The following is a 10,000-nucleotide window of genomic DNA, read 5'->3' on the forward strand; positions in this document are numbered from 1 at the left end:
CGTTAATACTACCAGAGAGTTGGGACGAGTCAAAAAGTGTTTTTAAGGGAGAGGTAGATGGTAGATGGGTTCCACCGCCCCTCCCCATTAGTCTTTTTCGTTGCTTTTCTAGATGGCGGCCTCGATCAATGTACCTCCGAGTTTTCGTTAAAAAACGCCTGCTCTACAGGGTACGTGTAACATGCCATGTGCCCTCGTAGTAACCAATAAGAGCGCTCCGGCGGTCGTTGTTGGGGAAAATTTTACCTTTAGTATAACCGTTTTTTTTACTAATCTTCGCTGTAATCTCTTTGCTAGGCTGCTTCCTTTGGTAAGAGTTTTCTAACTGATATGCCGCCACACGCGTTTGTTTCGATGTGCCGGAATCTTAGAGTGTTAAACGCCGTGCGGGACTACATGGTTGGAATTCCACTTACATATGGACAGTATCCTTTATCTTAATTCAAGAGTGAACCAAATTTTCAGTTGTTGCAAGAGCGTCGTCTCACAGGTTACGTTTTGCCCAATTGCAGCGTGTGTTGCAGCAAGTCTACACTAATCTATGCTAGCCTCCGTAGCAACACGAAATTTTTTTTTATTTTTTCGGGTTAACTTGCGATCGCTTAAATTGTAATTTCCGCTGCGACGATCATATCTTCATTTAAACTTGCATTTCCGCAGTTCACATCATCTTCAACTAAGTTATCATTGCTCTGATCCCAACTTTTTCGACGAACTTGCGCGGAAACCTTTTCTACGCAGGTTAACACTATGCCAGATAGCTCTTGCGTCGGCACGGAAACCATACCGTGTTTCTGTCCCCACAAGAGAACGCTCATTTCGGTGCGATTTATGTAACGGAGCAAAGCTGCGGGGTTTAAATCTTACATTTTTTTACAGGGAACGAACGAGATATGTTCCTTTTTCTCTTTTTTGAAACGGATATGTTAAAAGTACGTTAACACAGTTTTCAATTTTGTGGCTCTTATCAAGTTCTTATAGTGGGCTCCATTTTGCTTTTTTGTCCTCTGAGAGTACTCTGATTATTTTTCAAAAATTATCCAAATTTTGATGCCTTGACGATCGTCTTAGACTGGAAAAACTAACAATGAAAACCCTTATCGACAGGTGAGTTTTGTTTTTGTCACGCTGCTGTTTGTTGTCTTTTTAAAAAAGGTAAAACGTGCAATGCTTATGCATTTTTTGAGGGGGAGGGGGACGGTAAACAAGGTGTATTGCTACGTAGCTGGAAACATTTTCATAACAGTGCGCGCTCTCATTGGTTTCTTCGAGGTCACATGACATCTAACAATGAAACTGTTTCCCGCCAAAATCTCTGAGCGGGCAACATTGCAAATCTATGACGTCATAGGGGAACAGTGTATTGTTACCCACGAATGTTGACCGACGACTACCGTTACAGCGAGGTTTAATGAATTTCCAACTATATAGCCTCAGGAAACATTGAGATTCTCGGAAAAGAAATTTAACTGTTTCCCTCGAGACCAGTCATTAAGTGTTTAAGTGTTTATTGCAATGTGAAACGTTCAATAAGTTCCGAGCCTCAGGTAAGAATCAAACTTACGACCTTCCGAGTTCGAGATCGGACGTTCTACCCACTGAGCTGCTGGGGGCTCTATAGTGTGCAGAGTCGAAATTTTTATTGATTATACACCAGACCTGCTATAGTACATAGTACGAAATAGTAGTTTTAAGAAAAAAAATGACAAAATGAATATGATGTATGTCCGATAATCTTTCTCTTTTGCCCGACTAAAATGGTGACGTGGTTGGACATAAATCCTTTCTAAATATCAAGATTATTTGCATTCCTACTGAATATAAAACAAGTTGAAGCAAAGTTGTTGTTTTTTACTTGCCTACTTTCCTTGTCTAACCCATGTTTACTAAATTGATTTTCCCGCCATCAGATCTGGAGCGGGAATTATTTGCCTTAAGTTTATTTTATTACCGTTTATTTTCTGCTCCTGTAGGCTTGTTTTGAGGCGTCACTACTGTCTGGCCATAAGAATCTGTGATAACCTGAAGATTCCTAAGGGGGAGGGTGCCAGTCGCATCCTTGGACACTGGGCTTGTTATAAAGTGAGTGTAACCAGCGGATACCGGTTGGCTGTTACCTATATGAAAGCAGGGGTCTTCCTGCAATCAGCTTATTGCTTGTAATTTGATAAAATTGGTAATGGTAAATTATGGTTGTGGCAGTAGACATAACTGGAGTTGGGTGCCCCGTGGTTATTTCATGAGCTGAATTTGGCACATTTCTCTTCTCTTTCAATCTTATAAAAAGATCTAGATCAAGTAGACTGGATTGTACGCGGTGAACACAGCGTGGCCAGGCGCCCATCGCGTTGTTTTCGCAATCCGCTGGTCCCGGGTTGGAGTCCCACTCTAGCCACTTGCTGAAGTTACTCGCGGTCCGGTATTTCCAAGTTCAGATACCCAGTCATGCTTGTAAATAGCCAACTGGTTGCCTCCTGCCAGTTGCGGTTTTTAATCCTGTTGTGTTCTATTTCCTCAGTAAATAAACAGTTGGACTTTCACATGGCTGGGATGATCAGATTGAAATTAACTTCTCCGCCCTTGTAGAGTACAATAGTGTTCGTAAATAGTTTTTCTTGTGTCGAATATATTGACATCTCTTTCGATCCTTCACTTCTTCAAAAGTTGCTTCTCTTGTTTAAACAGGTTCAGCAAGCCAATGTTGATGACGAAGAGATTGCTCGTGCCATCAACTCCAAGCTCGGAGAGACTCCAGGGATATCTTACTCAGAAATAGCTTCAAAGGCAGTGGACTGTGGACGAACTCACCTGGCCATCAAGGTTAGTTGAGAGCATTCACATGTGAACAGTTTTATTATAGACGTTCCAAGGACAATTTGAGGCATAAAGCGGTGTCCTCCGTTAGTATTTTCTTGCTAAATGCACTGAGCTTAAACAAACGTGGGTTGGTATAAAATTGGATTTTTTTATCTACGAGATTGCTTTTACTGTAGGTAATCAAGAATTTTTTTTCAGTATCCGGAGTATGAGGACCGCGCTTTGTAATTAGTTCAGCGGTCCGCTTTATTATCAGCAGCACCACTATGGTGAAATATTACTCAATTGTTAAAGGACTCATGTCGAGAAACAAAACGTACGGCTGCAAAGAAGACCAATGGGGGAATGGAATATGGAGAGATTTAACAAATGAGTTGATAACTTAAATACAAACAAGTTTCATGCTCTAGCCGTTCGTCAGAGCGAAGAAGGGACCCTGAAGCCTCGGAATCATATTAGAATTTTAGTATATCGAACGTGGGCCATTGATCAATATAACTTCTTAACTTTCACCATTCTTCTCTCCAGGGGTTACCAACATGCTCGTCTCATAGGACGTCAACAAAACCTGGAACGGACCGGGTCAGATCAACCCCTGTAACTCACTGAATAACGAAAGGTAAGGGATAGTGCCTCTGGGAATGATCTGATCCGGTTCTGCGGTCCAGGTTTTGCATACGGCCTTTCTCGTGGCTTCGCCGTTTGTGCCTCCACGAGGAGACCTGCTTACAGCCTGGCTTAAAGCCAGCCTTGACCTCTAGCTGGAGCAATCTCACCATAGTAAGTTCGTCGTTTGACAATCGGTAAACGAGCCTATCGTAGCCATGCCATGATAGCCTGTTCACAGACCCTCTATTTTCTCTTCAAAGTCCGTCGAGCGCGGGTGATAAAATATAAACCGCAGGGGATTATATTTGAAAAGAACGAAAAGAAAAATAAAACAACGTCTGTGTACAGGCTATGCCATGATGCATAATGTATCTTTCAAGATACTCACATCTTCGTGGTCTGACTTTTTACCTGTAGCTGTTGGACTATGAAGCAAAAACCGCTGACCAAGTTCCATTGCTCATGCGCATGAATAAAGATGACCTAGCGCTCGAGAAGGCCATTATGAGTGGAGACACGGACCTGGGTGAGTTATAAGTGGGTACCACTGCGGAGAACTACAGCTAACTTTATAGTGGATGGGAACAATTTTTGAAACCCGTTTTTGTTTCGTCGTAGTCGCAAGAGCCGACGTATAGAAAGATCTATCGTAATGTTGAAATTGTACCAAAGGTTTCAAGAATTTAGAATAAGCTTTCTCAGCTTAAAAGTTGGCGTTACACCAGCGGCGTTACAAGCTGAGACAGAGGCTCAAACCTTAAAACATTTTTGAGATTGTTTTGTTGCTCATTATTTGGATCTTCCCTCGCCGTTGACACAATTTCAAGTATATTTCAACCATCTTGATCCTTACGTGCTGTCCTCCAATGGTAACAGCTTTCTCTGGTCAGGTGATCAAAATTGATGGATCTAAACTGCCGTCATCCGAAACCCGCCAAATTGTTTTTCCCCTGTATCTAGATGACATTTCATTTGTGTTGTCTTTTTCTTTCTAGTGTATATGGTTGTTATGCATTTGAAGGATAATCTAACTCTTGGTGAGTTCTTGATGGCCATACGTTACCATCCTGTGGCACTCAGCCTCTACATCAAGGTGAGTCTATAAAAAAAAGTTGCGTAAATGAGTGCGTATTTGTTCAAGGCTTCAACCAAGAGAAAATCCGCCATTATTTGCCAGGAGAGATTTTTTCCTTTATCTGTTCATTTTTTTAAGGTCATAAAAATGACGTTACAATGTTGAAAACTTAAGTGGAGGGGTGAGAGGTTTTACGGTAAAGTTTGGAGCATTTTTAATCTCATTTCTTTGAAATGTCGGAGTCGCGGCAGTGAAAAATGGCTACGTTTCTATTTGTTTTTTACAATGTCCCGGAGAATCGCACTCAAGAAACAGAGAAGAGAAGAACCTTCAGTTCTGTTTCTCTTCTCTGTACTGTCATAAGCAAAAGTTCTCGACCAATCGGGGCGCGTAAATCACTCGGTTATTGTAAATCATTAGACTGTGTGGCAGGCGTCTTAAGAGGTATTAAAAAAAGTGAAAAAGGGAGGCGTAAAGGGAAGAGAAAAAAAAAGGACACCTTTTTTTCATTTCTTCTTCTTTTCCCTTCACTCCCCTCCCCCTCTTCTCTCGTTTTTGCACCTGTTACGCAAACTGCCACGCAGGCTATTATGAAACCTATATATTCACTTTGGCATGACTGTGATTTGTCTGCAGCACTGTAAGGATCAGGATCGCCGTACACTTGTGGACCTGTTCTACCAGGATGACCAGTTTATGAACAGTGGTAATGCCTTTGTGCAGGACAGCTACAACGAGAAGGTATCATAAGTAGCTTGAATGCTATCGTGCTTAGGAGGGTATCTCGTCGAATGTTGTTTTATTATTTTATTTCTTTAATATGTAGTTTCAGTTCTGAGCAAAGGGGTGCGTACGCTTCACTCCGTTTCTTCATGGCGTCATAGATTATTTTTGTTTCCGTGACTTTAGGTGACTACAAAGCTCCCCTCAACCTCATTGCCGGGACGTTTTCCGGTTAGAAAATGGGATAAACCCCTGTGAACGAATGGTCGGCAGCAATCTTGTTTATTTTGAGCGTCAAGAAGAGCCAAGAATACGTGTAGCAATTCTTATTTGTAATTTAACTCGCACATTTCTCGTGTTTAAATTCGAAACCTTTAGCAAAATTCGTTCTATTCAACCAGTGATATCTACTACACATGCGCTAATTGTTGCCGTCCATTTTTTCGTTGTAAATAGTGGCCCTCAATACATGCAGCGACCACGTGACCATAGGAGACATAAGACTACAAGTTATCTGTTATTTTTCACAGGGATCGTACAGCGAACAAAGCGCACGCGCCTGAAAATCGCAGCTCTGCAGGAAAGGCCGTCACGCGAAGGGTTAATTGTTTAGTTGCGTAACGCCTTCCGGTCTCTCTCCCAATCTGCTCCGCAGAGCTTTTATTAACCTTGTCGGGCGGAGCGGTTACTTTTAGTCCTAAACCAAAAGGATCACATCCTTGGAAAAGAGATTAGCGGTCACCTTTTTATTCCTTGAGAAATAAGAGGTAATTCGTTATCCAGAACTGTTGTCCAAAGCAAAGATGTCTTACCAGCAAGGAGGATTTCAGTTCTACTCAAAGGTGTGTGCTCTTCACTTTGTTGCTTTGATTTAAAATACTTCAAACTCCTTCACGCTAGAGCCACTCATTCCTTACTATGTGAAGAAACGGAAGACGGACGTTATGTCTTGTCTAGTAATCTAGGATACGGGATAAACTTGCGATATTCGAACCAAACGCACCCACGGAAACTCTCCACTCTTCTAGCTGTGTTTGATTAACAAATACCTTGACTGTACTCTGAACTGATATAAATTACGCAGGAGGAAGCGCCGGGCTGGGGCACGAAAGGAGTGTAGAGGGAAGCACAAGACTTAGTCGAGAGTGTTTATCGCTAGTTCTTAAGTGCTTTGTAACCTAACAAAGCACAGTAAAGGTTTTTTTATTGGTTTTAGGATAAAGAATCCGTTAAATTCGCCACGCATTACTTTCTAATTTTCAAAACAAACTATGGGCAGATGGCGTGTAAGCTGAAGCTCCGTGTTTTATACCCTGATAAACACGCTTTGTCATCCAATCAGAGTGCGCATTAAAAGAGTGTTTTCACATGATGTCATGGCGTCCATATTGGTGTTGGTGTCCCAAACCAATCCTCTGGGAGTTGAACGCTTTTCTTTATATGCAAACGCTATCTTTTGTTCCGACAAATTTGCATAGATGCTGGCCACGTGAGTGAAAACACTCTATACTGATCTGAGCTATATTATAAATATTAACAAAACATTTCTTGTCAGTGATGCATTGTAAGGACGCGCGATTCAATTTTCCAGGCAACAGAAGAACAAATGAAACTCATGGAATATCAAGTCAAACTAGAAGAGAAGTACAGAAAGACATTTATGGATCTGTCCTTGAGTGATACTATCTACCAGGTGCGATCAGTAACACAATCAACTGTGTTAGCTTTTACTGTGGATTGAGGCCGGTTAACTGACCACCTACCCCTTCCCTAAGTCAACATTAACCCCTACTTCTTATTTAGGGACAAATTGTAACTTAAGGGAGGGGTAGGTAGTCTGTTACTCAAAAAATCTCAATTGATCCAAAATCGTCTGAACCGTAGCTCTCGTTTGAATGATCAAAATTAAGATGTCATCAATATGCTTAATAAACAGTACCGACACGTATAAGCTTTCATTGGAATGGCCATACTAAAAGATTGCATCTACAGAATCAAATCTTAGAACTTGGAATCAACAGTATATGCAGGAAAACTCTGTTCAGTAGCTTTCGTTCGAATTGTTGTTCTTAAAGATTTTATCCAGAACTTAAAGTAGTTAAAACCACCTTGCAAAGCACAGTAAACCGCTCTGGAAAGTACTATTAAGTAGCTTTCTTCAATGTCAATTAATTCCCATACACTATCATACTGTCCTGGGGTTAGTTTCTAAGGATTACCTTATACTTTTCAGTGCATACTTCAAGGAGACCTAAAAGTCGCTGAGCAACTGAAAAAGGAATTCAAGGTTCCGGACAAAAGGTTTGTAACATCTTTTTTTTTATCAGAGACCTCGTAAGACGGAAAAACGGCAGACAGGGATTCCTTCCCTTCGTCCTCGCGCGGCCATCACGTTGACGAGCACCTCAGTCATTCCTTCTTTTCCTACCCCTTCAAACTCATGCCTCATAGTTCAGCTCATTTGCTGCAAGTCATGCATTGTGTTGTCTTCAGGTTTTATTGGCTGAAAGTAAGATCCTTGGCTGAAAGTCATAACTGGCTGGAACTCGACAAGTTTTCCAAAGCTCATAAATCTCTAATTGGATACGAGGTAAGTTCATTGACAAAGTTTTCCGTAACCTGACATCAGGCGTTACGTTCTTTTGGGAGGAAGGACCGCCGGATCGCAAGTTAGGTTTCCCGAAACCGGAAACGGCTTTGTACCAGAGTCAAACCTTTCTACAAAGTGCCTTTTTTAGAGGGGTTGCCATTGTGGTGAAAAAGGGGGCATCTCGGAACGCTCCGGAATACCCCCCGGAACACCCCCCGGAACTTGGCAGTAGGTAAAATGAAAAACACAAAAAGAAACCCTAACCCCACTGTGTAAGATATTAAATGTTCAAGAGTGAATGTACGGACTGTTTGCCGGAATAAAAATGATAGTCGTCTTGGAAAGATGGCCGTTGGTACAGATTCGTCGGTTTTTATCAAAAAGCATTTAATTCTTTTTTTATTATTGAAGACTACGTTCATGAGTTTCCATAACTCAGTCAAACGTTGTGAATAAACTTGTGTTGCGACTATGCCGATCATCCTTTCCCCCCAGAACCAAGAAGCGCGCACTGACCACAAAATTCTGTTTATAATCCTAGGTGAACGCAAATTCGTAAGGGATTGGGAACAATAACTCGAGTTCTGCACCGCTAATTGATGCTACCCTGAGAAAATAGCTAACAATTTGTGACACCACCACTGGTTTCCTCACGAACTGGTCTGAAGAATTTTCGCAGATATTCCATACTGATGTGACGTGTAGCTTTCTATCAGTAAAAACAAAATTGACAGGTTTGTTGGCTAGGACTCGTCATTTAATTCCTTTGATTTTGATTTAAATATTTGATTTCGGACCCGAAAAGGGACAGAGACTTTCGAGAAACGAGCTAATCATATTGCACCTATTTATAAGCGACATTTTAATTTTTGTCCCAGGAAATACGAAGATGCGGCGGAAACAGCTTTTGCTCAGAAAAGCGAGGATGGCCTGGATCTAGTCCTTGGAAAATGTGCAACTTCAAATCGTCCGTTGGTGAACCGCATTCAAGAAATGAAGGCTCAACTGCGGCAAAGACGATAAAATTCACAGATGGATTGAAATCATAACTCCGAGATAAATGCTCAGTCGAAGTGTTGAGTAGAAAAACCTTGCTAAAACGTATTTTGAGCAGGTGACAAGCGCACCTCTGTGGCTGAGCCTCGGAATCCGTTTTACCACACACTGAAAAGATTACAAGATCTTATGCTATGACGGTTACCGGTCGTTTCGATACAAGTTGATTCATTCGAGGTGTAAATAGTTCCTCCTGCTTGGCTTAAAGAGCAAGGATATTCACCCAAAATATTTTTCTTGTTCACTCGCAAACTACACTTGAAGTGAACAAAATGTTTGTGCAATTTCACTGCTGGAGTTTGTATCAAAATGACCGGTTTCCGCTACAGTTGGCAAGTCATTTACTTTTTTTCGGAAATGTCCTTGTTTTATGCAGAAATGTGTATTATAAATTCTTGATTTACAACTGCAGGTCTAGATCTCTAATTCACTTAGCCAAAGTCTTGTTTTTCGTTTATTTCTGATCCTGCGAATGCAGCGGTCTCTTCTCGCTGCTTAAAATTATGGAAATTGGAAATGTTAAATTTGGGGCCGGCTGTTGATGGTTTGTTTTCCCAATTTAGGTCATGAGATAATGCTCTTGAGAACTGTTTCTTTCAAATTTCGTCTTATTCACCTGCGTAAGTAAGCGTAATTTATGAGAGGACACGGGGTATATTCCCGAGACCTTCATTGGGAAACAAAAGATACAAGCTCAAGAGGTGTGTTAGTCTACAATCAGTCGAATCCCAGATAGTGCACAACCACAACAAAGGTCCCCTGAACTCATTAGCGGACCAACTGGTATGTGTATAACCTTTTCTAGCCTTTTTTACCCTCAAATCAACTCCATTCGCCGAAAAACGACCAGAATGCCCCACTAAGCTGTAGTGGCACTGTAGTTTTGCGGGTTTTTACTTTTTACGGTTTTCTCCTCGATCCGCAAAATAAGGGCAGAGGTTTTGAACGCAATTGCTTTAAATTGCCAAGTAATAATAGTACTGATAGTAATAAAGAAAATCAAGACTGGTCCAATTTTGAGAAATCACGCCTTTGTGAATGTAGACCCAGCTTCACGGAGCTAGAAACTCTTTAAAAATTGTTCCTCGAGCCCGAATGGGCTCTGAGTCAATAGCCCATGAGGGCGAAGG

The 10,000-nt window shown here is 41.4% G+C and overlaps 1 protein-coding gene and 1 pseudogene across 1 annotated transcript in view; one reads left to right on the forward strand and one right to left on the reverse strand.

The window, feature by feature from the left end:
* Window positions 1–9,837, forward strand: part of LOC140930974 (vacuolar protein sorting-associated protein 16 homolog) — a 23,347-nt pseudogene extending 13,510 nt beyond the window's left edge.
* LOC140930961 (uncharacterized) overlaps window positions 1–10,000 on the reverse strand; it is a 99,170-nt gene that overhangs the window by 24,362 nt on the left and 64,808 nt on the right. The gene's annotated exons all lie outside the window — the stretch shown is intronic.

This window comes from Porites lutea, chromosome 3 (assembly GCF_958299795.1).
Source record: "Porites lutea chromosome 3, jaPorLute2.1, whole genome shotgun sequence".
NCBI lineage: Eukaryota > Metazoa > Cnidaria > Anthozoa > Scleractinia > Poritidae > Porites > Porites lutea.